The sequence below is a fragment of the Aethalodelphis obliquidens genome, unplaced genomic scaffold, assembly GCF_003676395.1.
Source record: "Aethalodelphis obliquidens isolate GAN/ISIS:26980383/991018 unplaced genomic scaffold, ASM367639v1 scaffold16, whole genome shotgun sequence".
Classification (NCBI taxonomy): domain Eukaryota; kingdom Metazoa; phylum Chordata; class Mammalia; order Artiodactyla; family Delphinidae; genus Aethalodelphis; species Aethalodelphis obliquidens.
In genome coordinates, this window is record NW_020837960.1 from 27,318,245 (window position 1) to 27,333,451 (window position 15,207).

At 44.3% G+C, this 15,207-nt stretch overlaps 1 protein-coding gene across 1 annotated transcript in view; it reads left to right on the top strand.

The window, feature by feature from the left end:
- Window positions 1-15,207, top strand: part of KATNAL1 (katanin catalytic subunit A1 like 1) — a 111,185-nt gene that overhangs the window by 11,590 nt on the left and 84,388 nt on the right. The window contains exons 4-5 of the mRNA XM_027116576.1: window positions 6,346-6,556; window positions 11,765-11,873. The gene's annotated coding sequence lies outside the window, so the exon portion shown is untranslated. The remainder of the gene's footprint in view (window positions 1-6,345; window positions 6,557-11,764; window positions 11,874-15,207) is intronic.

A 15,207-nucleotide genomic window follows, 5' to 3' on the forward strand; every position in this document is an offset into this window, starting at 1 on the left:
GCGCCCTGCCACTGACCCTCTGCTTTCTGGCTGGAGATTCGTTTAAGGTTTCTCTGACTGTTTGCAGTGTGGACAGGCACTTGTCCTCTCCCTTTCAAAAACCATGAAGGAAATATGCCCTCCTCAGGGCCTCCTGGGGAGCCGTGAACCAGTCAGCCTCTGAAACTGGAGAAGCAGGAGAGGCCCTTGCCCTTGGGCGACACTAGTGAGCTGGGCAGCTGAGGCTGAGTTTGATTCTTTTCTTTGCGGTACAGAATCTGAGAGAGAAGTTTTACTGTGTCGGTTCTTAGGATGAAGGGAATATCTTTTCCTAAACGGTGCCAACTTTCTAAAACAGGCAGGAAAGTACTTGCCCCAGGGCCCAGGTTTAGAAATTAACAGTGTATTGAGAAAGTTTAAATTTCTTGAAGTCTGTTTTTTAAAAATCTCCTCGTTTTAGAATTAATTCCCCTTGCTCACAAATTAAACTTTGGAAAAGCGTGGAGGAAGGATTTCTGCTATTATCGTTCAAGAAGTTCACACATAATTGTCGAGAAGTTTGAAGAGACTGAGCCTTTACCCCACTTGCACGCTAACAAGTTAGCGGCTACAGTTTCATGGATACGGTAAAGACAGGAGACTCCTGGGTCAGGGAAGGCTGTTTATTATTCACAGCCATAGCGGTAGAGAGTATCAGCACTTTTGGGGTACCAATCTCTCAACCCTCAATTCCCAGAGGGCATTGCAAAGAGGGCTGGATTATACCTGCTCCTGCAGTGGGTTGCATTTCAGGAGAGGAATCCTGAGTTTAGGGAACCTGAATCTTTTATAAAAAGCAACAGGGATATAATGCCCTTTGCTTCAGCGATAGACATTATCCCTATCTTACAAGGATGTGAGCAAACCTGCATTTTGCTCCAGAGGGAGACACTGTCTCTCTTTATCAAGGCTGGTCATTACATAAACATCCTTCAAAATATAGTCCAGAACAAACGGCAGTCAGTTTCTCTGCTCAAGATGTGCAGGAATTTGAAAGATCCGTGAAGAATTATACCCCTACAGGAATGTCTTTATAAGCTTAAATTCTTAATAAGTGGAGTTGGAATGAATAAAATTATCCAGTACCTTATTTTTGCTTTTACCCCAAATTGTCTACTCATTTCTCCCTTTTAGAAAAAGTGATGTTGGAGAGTTTTATTAATATCTTGTCATTATTGATGTCCCCAGAGCAGAGAAACTTCTTAAACACTGTGGGAGTCTTGGTACGCCATTGTCTCTGCTTTAATCGTTTTAACTTTGGCATCTCAGCTTCCTTCTGGCTTTTTCATGCCTCCATCCACATGGCTGCCTGCTGGCATCTCTTCCCCCACCCCCTGGACTCAAGGCTGCCTTCTGTCTTCCTACTCCCAACCTTTTTAGGTCTTTCTGGTCCTTCTGGTTTCACTTCATTTGCTTTTGTCTATAAGATATATACAGAGGGCTTCCCTGGTGGCGCAGTGGTTGAGAGTCCGCCTGCCGATGCAGGGGACCTGGGTTCGTGCCCCGGTCCGGGAAGATCCCACATGCCGTGGAGCGGCTGGGCCTGTGAGCCATGGCCGCTGAGCCTGCGCGTCCGGAGCCTGTGCTCCGCAACGGGAGAGGCCACAACAGTGAGAGGCCTGCGTACCGCAAAAAAAAAAAAAAATATATATATATATATATATATATATATACGCAGAGAAGACAAAACAATTACACTTCTGATGCCTTGGCCATTTTCTCATAGTGTAAAGCTGGGAGGAATCTTAAAAGCTGTCTAATCATACCTGCTCATTTTATAGATGTGTAGGGTTCTGTTGTCAAATGAATGCAGGAAATACTAAGTTTAAAAAGTGAAACAGGTGCAACCACTTTGGAGAACCGTTTTGGCAGTTTTTATGAAGTTAAATATATCTGCCCTATGACCCAGTCATTTCTCTCTTAAGTATTTATCCACGAAAAATGAAAGCGTATGACCACAGAAGAACTTGCACAAGAATGTTCATACCTGCCTTATTCATAATAGGCAAGGCCCGGAAACAATCCAATTTCTGTCAAGAGGAGGGTGGATAAGCAGATCATGAGATATATGTATTTATCCATACACAATGGACTACAGCTCAGCAATTACAAAAAAGAGGATGAGCTGATATACACAATAGCTTTGGTGAGAGTAAGAGATCTCACGCTGAGCAAAAGAAGCCAGACCAGCCACTCACACACAGAGAAATAAATCCATGCAACATGATTCGATTTTTGTGAAGTCTAAGAAGTAGCAAAGCCAGACTATGGTAATGATGAGAAGTCAGACACTGTTCACGGCTGGACCAGGAGAGGGGATGGACTGGAACGAGGAGACTTCCTGGGGTGATGGAAGCGTCTTGTATCTTGTTTTGGGTGGTGGTAGATTCATTCAACGTTTAAAACTCATTGACCTGAACACTTAAGGTGTGCGCCTGTGCTAATGATACCACAATTAAACCTTTCAAAAAGTGCAACATACTTCTTTATGGTGGGACTTTTCAGAGGAGTTAATCCAGCAAATATGTATCATAAATCTTTAAGAAGGAGACACAGGACAGAGTGTTTCTTAACCATATTTGAAGACGGGCCACACTTTGAAGGCCCATCCAGGGAACAGAACATGCTTTAGAGGACGGTGGGGTTTGCACGTTGACTTGGTGCACCTTATCCGCTGTTTTCTGCTGCTTATTTCCTTCCTCCTCGACCCAGAGGGGGCAGCTCATGCCAGTGCCTGGGGCTGGATGGTGAGTCACCTGCTGTGGTCCGATTCTCCTGCCTCCCCTCTGTTAGACCCTTGTCTCTCCTAGGCCACCGGATCACCACTGCCCATCACCTCCCGTCAGTGGCAAGAGACAGGGTTGGACGGGGGAGCTCGGCACCTGTTTGCAGGACTTGTCCTCTGTCAGCCACGCAAGCCCCTTTATTCCATCATGTTTGTATCCATCACCAGCTTGCAGCCCACATTGATGCGAGCACCTCTGTCTGTCACCGTGTCCATCACTGGAGACGCAAGACCGAGGAAAGCACCATTCCTGCCTTAGGAGGAGAGAGTCACATTAAGACAACTTTTAAACAATGTGGTATCCGCAAGGTGCTCAAGACTTTGCTTTCATCTTACTTCTTCCCCTGCAGACGTGCAGATTTCCTCTTCCTCAGATGGGTCTGTCAAAGGCAAAAATTGTGATACCAACCACCGAACACAAAAGGAGGATCATTACTTTGGCTGAAAGGGCGTGTGTCGTAAGAGAAATACTCTACCCGTCACACCGCAGTGGTGCAGTGGGGGAGGGGCTCCGGGGCCCGCGGGGTTTTGCTGCACTTCTGTGGGTGCAGCTGCTAAGAAGCAGCCCCAGAAGCCTGTGCTCCAACGATGAGGGGTCATATAGATCCATACGCCCTGATGCTGATGAGTCCAGTGGGTTTTTTCTTCTTTGGGGGCAGGGATGGGAGGAGGTCAGCTTTACAGTTTTTGTAGAACTCTAACGCTGTCAGAATGACTCCTGCCTTCTTATTCACTGCCCAGTTCAAGCATGTGATACACTCTTCCCTGGAACTGGTAGCCAGGCAGGTGGGGAGGGTAAATCCAGCTATCGGCTGCACTCAAGGGCAGCAGAAACAGCCTGGCCTTGACCATGGCCATGGCCTTATCGATTGCCCTTGCAAGCGGGCGTCCAAGGGAGGTGGTGAACCCTCAAGTATTATTCAAAGACCAGGCGGTTCTTAAGGAGCAACATCTCTGTTTGTTGACTTTTTATTTTTTATTTATTTTAAAATCTGCATTTTATTAAGGACCACCTATGATGACAATGCCAATTTTTTTGTTTGTTTGTTTTTGCGGTACGCGGGCCTCTCACTGTTGTGGCCTCTCCCAATGCGGAGCACAGGCTCCGGACGCGCAGGCTCAGCGGCCACGGCTCACGGACCCAGCCGCTCCGCGGCACGAACCCCTGTCCCCTGCATCGGTAGGTGGACTCTCAACCACTGCGCCACCAGGGAAGCCCTGTTGACTTTTTAAAAGAAATTAATATGGAGCAGTATTGACTTTGTATGTATGTGTCTGCAGAGTCCCATGCGTTTTACTGCATGTACCACCATCACAGTCAGGATACAGCCAGCCTGGTCCTTCCAAAATTCTCTCCTGCTATCCCATTTACTCACACCCTCATCCCACCCCTGGCTCCTAGCAACCACTGATCGGTTCTCCATCATCATAGCTTTGTCTCTCTGAGAGCCTCATGTACATGAGATCATTATAGTGCATAACCTTTTGAGTCTGGCTTCTTTCACACAGGGTGATTTTGTCTAAAGATCTTTCTTTAGCCCTTTAGCAATTCTTCCAGAGCAAGTCTGCGTCTGATGAATTCTCTTACTTTTCATTCACCTGAGAAGGTTTTCATTTCACCTTCATTCCTGAAGGATATTTTCTTAGAATATAGGATTCCAGGATGACAGTTTTTTTTTTTCTTTCTGCACATAAACACTGTTGTTCAACTACTTTCTCTCCTCTAGTTGTTTCAGATGAGAATTCCAGTTGTTCCACTGTTGTTCCAACATAATATGTTGTTTTTCTCTGAGTGCTTTTTTCAGCAGTTTAATCATGATGTGTCTGGGCATGGATTTCTTGGGTTTATCCTGTTTGGGGTCTGCTGAGATTCTGCAATCTATTGGTTTATGCCTTTTGATAAATTTGGGAAGTTTTCAGTCTATTTTTCATCTGTTTTTCTACATCATACTCTTTTTCCTATCCTCTGGGACTCTAATGCCACAAATATTAGACTTTCTGGAATTGTTCCATAGGACTCTGAAGCGCTGTTCGTTTTTGTTTTCAATCTTCATGCTCTCTCTCTTTTCAGTTTTTTATTTTATTTTTTCCTGTCTTTAAAAAATGTTTTTTATTGAAATATAGTTGATTTACAGTGTTATGTTAGTTTCAGGTGAAGTGTACAGTAAACTGATTCAGTTATACATATATATATATATTCATTCTCTCTTGTTAAGACTGGATAATTTCTATTGCTCGATCTTCAAGTTGATCAACTTTTCCCTCTGTTATCTCCGTTCTGTTTTTTAACCCATTCAGTGAAGTTTACATTTTTGTTAATGTATTTTCAGTTCTAAAATATCTATTTGGGTCATCTCGTTTTTTTTTTTTTTTTTTTTTTTGCTGAGGCTTTCTAGAATATTTGTTTTTACTTCTCGGAGCATTTTTGTAATTGTCGCTTTAACGTCTTTGTCAGATAACTTTCGCATCTGTGTCATCTTGGCACTGATATCCATTGGTTGCGGTTTCCCATGTGAGTTGAGATTTTCCTGGTTCATATGCCAAATATTTTTGGATCATATCACAGACATTTTGAGTATTATGAGATACTGGGTCTTGTTTAAATCGGGTAGAGAATGTTGTTGTTGTTGTTTTTTTAAGCAGACAATCGACACAGTTGGGCTCAGTCTGCAAGTTCTGACCAGATTTCTGTGGGTTGTGGTTTGAATGTCAGTTCCACTTTCAAAGTCTTTGCAGTGCTCTTCACATTTCTCCTGAATGCCCACCATCTCATGGTCAGGCTGGGACCTAGATGGTGAGGTATCTGTTAATTCAGTTCTGGGTCTTTGTTACGCTGTTTGTGATCAAATCCAAGCACGCGTGGCGTGGTGGTGAGCCCAGAATTTAGCATATAATGTTATGGTTTGTTTTCCCAAACTCCTTTCTCTCTATAATCTCCCTGGTATTTTCCAGTTTCCTGGGGTTTCCCTTTTTGGTTGTCCATCCAGAAAGCTGGGCTTTTATTTTCCCTGTTCTCCTGTGCCATTCTTGTGACTCTGCCCGTGTCCAGGGCCAAATGGTGGGGGCACTGAGAGAGGGAAAACCATACTCTTGGGACCACCCCTCCTTTAATTGGAGAGGAAGTGTCCCCTTCCCCAGCATTCTCCATGCTGCGTGCCTTTCATGTTTATTAGAGGAGGTGATGGAGCGGATGTGACCTCCAGTTGACCCACGAGCTGGACCGGGGCAGGCAGAGGCTCCTAACCCCCTCCCCTCCCCTGAATGTACATTCTTCCCACCATTCCTGCAGTGGGAGCTGTTCCAAGGACACAGCCTTGGGAGTCAGGTGTTGTTGAGACCATCTGGACAGTATACGTGACTGGACCCCGGTAGGGCTTCTGATAATCTTTCAAGAGTCTGGCGGGCGGGTACAGTGATGCGTTTGTCTTGCGGCCGCTCAAGGTGAGCATCTTATGTAAGTCCCCTTGCTTATTAAACCTGCCACCTACCGATCTGGAGGAGTCAGCTTCTTTCCTCTGTCTCTCCCTGCCCTCTCTGTATAGGGGCCGGTTTCAGATTTCACGCAGGAAGCTCCCGAGGCTGTGAACTTACACTGCTGTCTACACAGCCAGAAGACTCCTTTCTCACACCTGGAGGCTGAACTAGAAGATTTCTGCTGGAGTGTTCTTGGTCCCACTTCTGGGCTTCAGGCTGCCTTGCGTCCCTTCCAGGGAATTCCAGGGGGAAAATGGTGGATCCGCAGACAAGCTGATGGTACTAGGAATTCATGTTTTCTCTCCCCATCAACCTGCTTGGTCCTCAGATAGCTGCCCCTGCATTCTGTCCTGGAATTCAGTGGGTGAGCCAGGGTAGAGAGAGAGAGCTTACTCCATCTTACCCAGATCTAGAAGCTGTTCACTGACTTTTGCTGAGCCATTTCTCCAGATCTCTTTGGTGTGAGAACTGGGGACTCTTTCCAAAGGGAGAATGGACATGTCATCATAGGAGTGTATGAGGGCAGTTGTCAAATACGTGAGTTTGTGCTACTGAAGTGCTGAGAAAAGACATTGCAGCCTCTCGTGGGCAACATGGAGCCTCTAAAGAGCGGCCCAATCCTTGTCCCAGGCTGGAGGATCAGCCACCCTCCTCTTATTCCCACACACGGCTGACGGGAGCAGAGCCGGCCCTGCCTGTTTAGCGTGACGGTACCGCAGGCAGCTCTCTTCCTAATGGCCCATGGGGTGCATATCATATTCCAGATGCACAGCCGTCAGCCCTGCATCTCTTCCCAGGTCGCTTAGGAAACTTTCTTTTCTTCTCTTTGCTTTTTTCCATGTCTTCTGCCAGCCTCTTTTATGGAATAATGTGACCGTAGGAAGGAATGAGTAGATCCAGCCGACCCAAGGGGACGGGTGGAGCGTTAACGCGAAGAAATGAGGTTCTTAGGTGCAGTAAACATTGTGATCTCGTCTGGGGCAGTCTTTTGTGAGGAAGGAAGCTGTAGTGCAGGACACTCTTGGTTGATAAAGATATAGTTGTTCTTGCCAATGTCACCCAAGGGATAAACAGTTTTGCCCGCCATAAAATCTCATTAGTCCTGCCAGGCGAATGAAGAAATGTAAAGATTTGTGGCCCCCGTCTAACTAAAGCCATTATCTCAAGAATGTCTCAGCGATGCGTCATGGGTCTATTTGAAGATTTCCATTTACCTGTAGTAGGGTTTGCTTTCCTTTCTTCTACTGGAGGAAAACATTCAGCCTGTTTTATTGTTTTGGATTCATTTTTCAGAGAACTGAAACTATCAGAGCTAGCCCTCCCTCCAGAAAAAGTGAAAAGCGCCAACCACTTGCCTGTTGCCCCCCAGCAGACGCAATCCTAGAGGAGATTTCTGTTTGTGCAGTGACAGGTGGGGTGTGTTTGGTGCGCGCACAAGTTGGAGAATATGATTGACGCAGTCGTGAATCCCTTTGTGCTTGAAAAACAGGCTGAGAATCTAAGAAAAACTCAGAGTCTCTCTGAAAAAGAGACACTATGAGCATTGCACTATTTTCCTTTTTTATACATAAAAGGAAAATAGTGAGTATAGGAAACGTTAATTCTCTCAATGAATGTTTACTAAGTGTCTCTGTATGAGGTTGTGTGTTAAGAGCTGTGGGAGATGCAAAGAATACGCTAAGAGTCTTGTTCTCCTCGTGAAGAAGAGGCGCACTCGTAGGTAGTGGTGGCCGAGCATGGGATCCTCCCGGACCAGGGCTCGAACCCGTGTCCCCTGCATTGGCGGGTGGATTCTTAACCACTGCGTCACCAGGGAAGCCCCTTATCAACTTTATTGAGGAACAATTTAGGTACAATAAACTACATCCATTTAAAGTACATACTCTTCGAACCTTTTAAACTACTAACTTACTAATGACTTGTTAATTAAAAATTATTCACCAATTCAAATAAAAAATAATTTTAAAACCCTACACAATTGGGAAATACTATATGACCTTCAGAGGGAGCAAGACGAATATGATTTTATCTTACTGTCTGGAATCTATGTGACACACACGTACGACAGAAGGGCAAGAGGAAGCAGGTGAGAATCAGGACGAGAGGGTCCACCAGGACGCGAGAATTGTTTCCTGGGGGCACCTGGTGTGCTCCGGTAACACAGTCTAGGGAACACTTTGGCTGCGACAATGAAGTGAGGGGGACAGTCATGCCTTTCACGACTGTCCCTTTCTGTTCCCAAGGTCCCCACCTTGGTCCAGGACCTCATCGCCTCATGTTTAAATTATTATTAAAAGCCATCCAATGTTTCCCCTTGCTTCTGGTCTCTCCCCACATTAACCTGTCTTGCATGTAACTGTGTTTAGGCCACTTCCCAACTAACACAATTTCAGGAACTCTTGGGGCGAAATCAGATGCTTCAGTCTGGCATTTGAAGCCCTCAACCATGCAGCCTGTACCTGGAGTGGCTTTGTCAACCCATCTCACCTAATTCTAAACACAGGCCATCTGTTTCAGGTGGGTGGTTCCATTCACTTGCCCACATCTTCATGGCGTCCCTCCTGTGGGAACATCCCTTCATCTTCCTTACCTGTGTTTCGTGCTCCACGTGCTATTCTCTGTCAACTTTATGTACACAGTGAAGACTTTGTACCCTCCGAATTCTTGCTCTTCCATATTTTTGTAGCTGTTATGGCCTGAACTACTCACTTTATACAGAATCACGAGCTGCTTTTGATTTTTAATGAGCGTTTCATGAGCCTATATTCTCTTTCTTAAATAACCAGTGTAAACAGGTTGCGATCAGGGATCACATTATAGAATACTTCCTGGGCTTTAGGATTATATGTAAAAAAAAAAAAATCCTCTAAATGTGTAATTCAATGGTGTGTGGAGACTTTCAATGCAAGCAAGTCCAAGAATCTGAAAACAGTCCTTTGTTAGACCATGCATCTTTTAAAATATACGTATATATCTTAAATATTTTTTGTAAGCACTAAGGAAATGCAAAGTGTGGTGATAACAATAGTGAATATTTATTGAGTTCTGACTGTGTGTCGGACACTTTCCCAAGCGTTTTTCCCACAACTGCTTTAATTCTCCTGACAACCCACTGAGGCTGTTATTCCCATTTTACAGCCAAGGAAACCAAAGCACAAAGTGGGGAAGTCATTGCCAAGGCCAGAGAGTTTGGGCCAAGCAGCTGGGCCTGGTGCCCAAGAGTTTAACCACAACACACAATGCATCTCATTCATATGAGGAGCATATGAAATGTAGACAATGTTAAGGAATAAGGAGCAGAATTGTAATTAGAGGCCAGAGGAAGAGATCGTGACCATGTCACGATTTATGCCTGAGAGATGGTGAGATGGAACGTACCGCCTGTATGACAGAGGTGTTGGATTCTAACGAACTCTGGACAAGGAACAGCTCGTTATCTGTAGAGTCTGTTTTTAGATTCTTTTCCTTAGGTCATTGTAGAGAAAATATAAAGTCTCTGATTACTCTGTGTATGATAGGTATGATCTTAATTATTATTATTATTTTTAAAGATGTCATACAAGTCTGCACTTTGCTGAGTTTTTCATTAAAAATCTCCTTTTCGGACTTAGCAAATGCTAATCTTTTCCACTTAAATAGTTGGAAATTCTCCCCTGGGCGTCCTGGCTCTTTAAATATTTTTAGGTTGCCTGATTTCTTCTGTTGACTCTCCAGGAAGCCAGTTTCATTCCTAAACCCCAGAGCGTAGCCCTGCTCCATCTTCTGCACCCTCACTGCATCACGATGAGGTGCTGCCTAATTACTGCTTTTGTGGGGTCACAGAGGCCGGAGTATTTGTCTCCAGGCCATTGCTCTGGACCGTAAACTCTTCTCAGATGAGAGGTAAATCTCTTCAGTATTTAAATCTCCAGGATTTGTAAGAGGAGTTTACTCCAACCAAATTGTTTCAAGTCTTGTAAGAGAAGTGATCAAACGAGACAATGTAACTCAGCCTGAGATAGTTTCTAATGGGACCAGTTTAAGGGTAGGGATGTCCCCCCCCACCCGTAAGAGTATAAAAATCTGGTGTCCACATCTAAAGGGGGATCCTGAAAAATCAAATCATTTTATTTACTTTGTTTCTCCATTTCTGGTATGAGAAGGGAATTCAGAAGTGAGTAGTTGAGGAAGTGTTACTTCGTCTCCTATGAAGACACAAAGGCAAAGTTCTAATTATAGTAATACCCTGGCTTTTTGCTGGATATTTTCTTCCAATAATGGAAATTTCTTTAAGAAATTTCAACCAAACAGCTAAACCTGTGTTTTTACTAGAAACTAAATACTCAAAATAGATATGAAATAAATGACACTTGTAATTTTATGCTTATTTGCTTAACTCTAAAGTGAAACATGCAGAACATGTTAATTTGCAAGTGCGTTGGAATTGAGTGGAAGAAGTTAACATTAAATAACACATGAGTATTTCCTTATTATCGGTGGGAAAAATTATAGGATTGGCCACTTGTAGAATATTTGCTTATTTTCTGAGATTCCTTTTTTAAAATAAATGTATTCACTTTTCCAGTCCTTATGATGTAGGGGAGTTACTGTGGAAGCAGTAAGTTACTGAGAAGCAGACCTTTGATAGAGGAACAGTGATGAGGAAAAGGGTCCTCTGCACTGTTCAGGCTTCTCCCGTGTGTTTAGCATCTTTCCCACCACACACATTGCCCATGCTTTCCTCCAGAGGTGCCAGTCCAGACAGGAGGTCTGCTGCATATGTGATGGTGGGACTGTAGGCTCTTTGAGGTCCGAGGTCCAACTTCTGGACCGCTTTCCCAAGTGACCTGAGACATCCTCAGGTTACGTGCTTCCGTCTCTGGAACAAGTAGACAGACTTGTAGTCTCTACAGCGGTGGGTCCCAAGCTCAGCAGCAAATTAGAATCTCTTGGGGAACTCTATTTATTTATTTATTTCTTTAAACTTTTTATTTTATATTGGAGTACAGTTGATTAACAATATTGTGATAGTTCCAGGTGTACAGCAAAGTGATTCAGTTATAGGTATACATGTATCTATTCTTTTTTCAATTCTTTTCCCATTTAGGTTGTTGCATAATATTGAGCAGAGTTCCCTGTGCTCTACAGCAGGTCCTTGTTGGTAATCCATGTTAAATATAGCGGTGTGCACATGTCAGTCCTCTTGAGGAACTTTAAAAACTCCTGATGCCCAGTTCCTGCCCACCCCCAGATTAAAATTTAATTGGCCGCAGTGTGAGGCCTAGACGCCTGTATATTTAAATTTCTCCAGGTGACACTGCTCTAAATTCATTCTAGAAGAAAGAAACTTCCTCCTCCCTCATTGGCCAGTTGCTGGCATACCTGTAGAGATGGTAGCAACAGGGGTGTTTTATTGGTAATAATATGCCGCAAAATTATCAAAAGGCTGCAATGAAAGGCCCTGTCAAAGTAAAAAGATAACAACTATTACTCTCCTTATTTTGGTAGAAAAGATTGCTGAGACCGGACATCTGTGGAACACCCTCCCAGTTATAAAGCACGTTCAACATACCACCAGCTTTGTCCTCAGAAGGACCCTGTGAGGCAGCCCAGGAAGGTATTATTATGTACTTTTTTTTTTTTTTTTTTTTGCGGTACGCGGGCCTCTCACTGCTGTGGCCTCTCCCGTTGCGGAGCACAGGCTCCGGACGCGCAGGCTCAGCGGCCATGGCTCACGGGCCCAGCCGCTCCGCGGCATGTGGGAACTTCCCGGACCGGGGCACGAACCCGTGTCCCCTGCATCGGCAGGCGGACTCTCAACCACTGCGCCACCAGGGAAGCCCATATGTACATTTTTTACAGGTGAGGAAATTAAGTTCAGAAAGGCTGAAAGACATGTCCAGGATCACACAGCTAAGTAGCTAGCGGCGCTGGGGTTAGAATCCAGGTTTCTGATTGCTATTCCCTTGTAACAAGTGGTCGTATTATGACTTAGAATCCCATATAGTTCTAGTTATTCACTCACTGTGTGACTGTGTGTGGTTGTGTGACCTCTCTTTTTATTATTCTATAAAATGGGGATACTACGTGGACCTGCCTCACAGGGCCGCTCTGGGATGGAACGGGATAAAGCTTCTCGTAGACTGTAAAAGTCAGTACAAATGTAAACTGCTGCTGTTATTATTACCTACAGGGAAGGAGCAGTGGTTTGAGAGAGGTCAGGTTATTTATAATGCTGTTTTCCTGCACTTGGGACTTAAAATTAACTAGCAAATTAGAAGTTGTTACCTGGCAGTACTTCATTCTTTCCAATATAGTCTGCGTATGTTTTTGGTCTGCTTTGTTCACTGATTTACCGGCCGGGATTGCAGAATTGATCAGAGCAGACTGGGCTTCCCAGGGTCAAAGGAACATCTGAGTGAGACACTGAATCCACATTGGAGTCACACTTCCCTTCCTGCTGCGTTTCTGAATTTTCTGGCTCACGATGGCATCTGAAGCAGCTGCTGTATGTGTCCTTAACCAAGTTAAGATCTGTAACGTGTCACCTTACTTCACTGGGGCTCCCTGGGCCTGTTTTGTTCTGTTTTTTAGATTCTGCATATGAGTGCAATCACATGGTAGCTGAATTTCTCTGTCTGACTTATCTCACTTGGCACAATATCCTAGAGGTTCATCCATGCTGTCCTGTGAATGGCAAGATCTCATTTCTATTTATGGCTGAGTAACATTCCATCATATACATATATTCCATCATGTGTGTGTACATATATATCACATCTTCTTTATCCATTCATCCATTGATGGACACTTAGGTTGTTTCCGTATCTTGGCTATTGTGAATAATGCTGCGATGAACATGGGGGTGCATATATCTTATCTAATCAGTGTCTTCATATTCTTTGGATAAATACCCAGAAGTGGAATAGCTGGATCATATGATGGTTCCGTTCTTAATTTTTTGAGGAACGTCCGTACTGTTCTCCATAGTGGCTTTACCACTTTACATCCCCACTAGCAGTGCACGAGGGCTCCCTTTTCTCAGCATCCTCGCCAACACGTTTAGATGATAGCCATTGTGACAGGTGTGAGGTGATATCTCACTGTGATTCCTGGGCCTATATGGAGGGCCCTGAATTAGTCATGTGGGTACTTGATCAATATCACTTGAACAGCTCTGTTCTTGCCTCAACACTGGGCTTTGCTGCTGGAGAGTAGACCTGGGTTAGGAGAGAGATGTCTGAGGAATGTCTGCGGTTTGTCTCATAAGAGATAAAAATAGGGAATCAGTTAGGAGAAGGGATAAAAGAATGCGTTCCTTCAATCCCACTTTGATCATTCAATGCGCTGTCAGTGAGAAATCTGACGGTACTTCGTTGTATATAAAGACACTTCTTATTTATAAACACAGGTCATTTTATACCTATTTAAAAAACTTTATCACTGTCAACTTCCACGATTTTTTTCCGTAATTCTCTTCAGCACAATACTCTACATTCAATAGATTTTCAATAAATGTTGGCAGGAACTTTTTTCTCTGTGACATTCATTCATTTATTTATTCGTGTAAGAAACATTTCTTAAGTTTTGACTTGATGTCAGGCACTATACAGGAGCGGGGGGTAAACAGCCAGAAAGACATGGTTCCCATTTTTAAGGAACTGATTGTTTCGTGGGGAAGCAGAGCGTGAACGGATGACTAGAATCAGCATAAGTGTGTGATGGTGGGAGGCACACGGAAGGGGACTGGGGGCCAGGAAATGGGTTCCAGAGGGAATGCCTAAGCCGGTTCTGGAAGAGCAAGAGGGGCTGGGAGGTGAGATGGACAGTTGGGACGACAGGTGACTATAGGCACATTTATAGGAGTTACACAGGCACAGAGGTCAGGGGAGGAGGCTGGAGTGCAGAGAGCAAGCAAAAGCAAGCACAGCCGGGTCACCGTGTACCCAGTGTTTTCCCACATTCCTTAGTAGTTTATGAATTAAATATAAATGAAATAGAACAGGGACTATCAGAGACTATGATACGTAGCAAGGGTGAGTCTTGTTGCATGAACTTATGTTTCAGTTATAGGTGTGTGTGTGTGTGTGTACATAGAAATGTATGCCTGTACTGAGTACAGGTAAAAATGTTTGAGATACTCTGTTGTAGGCGGGGAGTGCCGCTGAAAGGTTTTTACCCAGAGGAGCAACATGATTAGGTTTGCATTTTAGCAAACAACTGTGCTACAGTTATTCTGGCTGCAGTATGTAGAGTGGATTTGAGTGGTTGGAATGCAGCACAATGGCAAGTGCTGGAGCAGCTCTCTTGTATAATGAGGTAGGAGCCACATGTTGTGAATGGCAGATCAATGACACAGAAGGAGCATGGTTCCCTGATGATTATGGAGCTGCCATACCAGCCCTATACTGCCTATCCAGACTTCTAAATTTGAGAGAAATAAAGCTCTAGTCTTGTTTAGCTCAGTGTTGTTTGGGTCTGTAATGGTAGGCTAACCAATATCCTTAACCATTATACCCGCCTGTGGCAGATGGAGCCTAAGATGACCTGTAATGATCCCCACCTCTTGGTATCACATTTCTGGGTAATCCCCTCCCCTACAGTATGGGTGGGATCTGTGATTTGCCTCTAACCAATAGAATATGCCAAGAATGATATTTCCACGAATAGATCACTTAAGATACTGACTTCCATTTTGTTAGCAAGTCTCACTTTTGCTGGCTTTGATGAAGCAGGTTGGCATGTTATGAGTTGCCCTGTGAAGAGGCTCAGAGGGCAGAGAACTGAAGGCAGCTTCTGGCTAACAGCCAGCAAGTAACTAAGGCCCCCAGTCCAGCTGCCTGCAAAGAGCTGAATCCTGCCAACAACTAGGTGAGCTTGCAGCTGGGTCCTTCCCCAGTTAAGCTTTCAGATGAGACCTGAGCTCTGGCCAACACCTCGATTATAGTCTT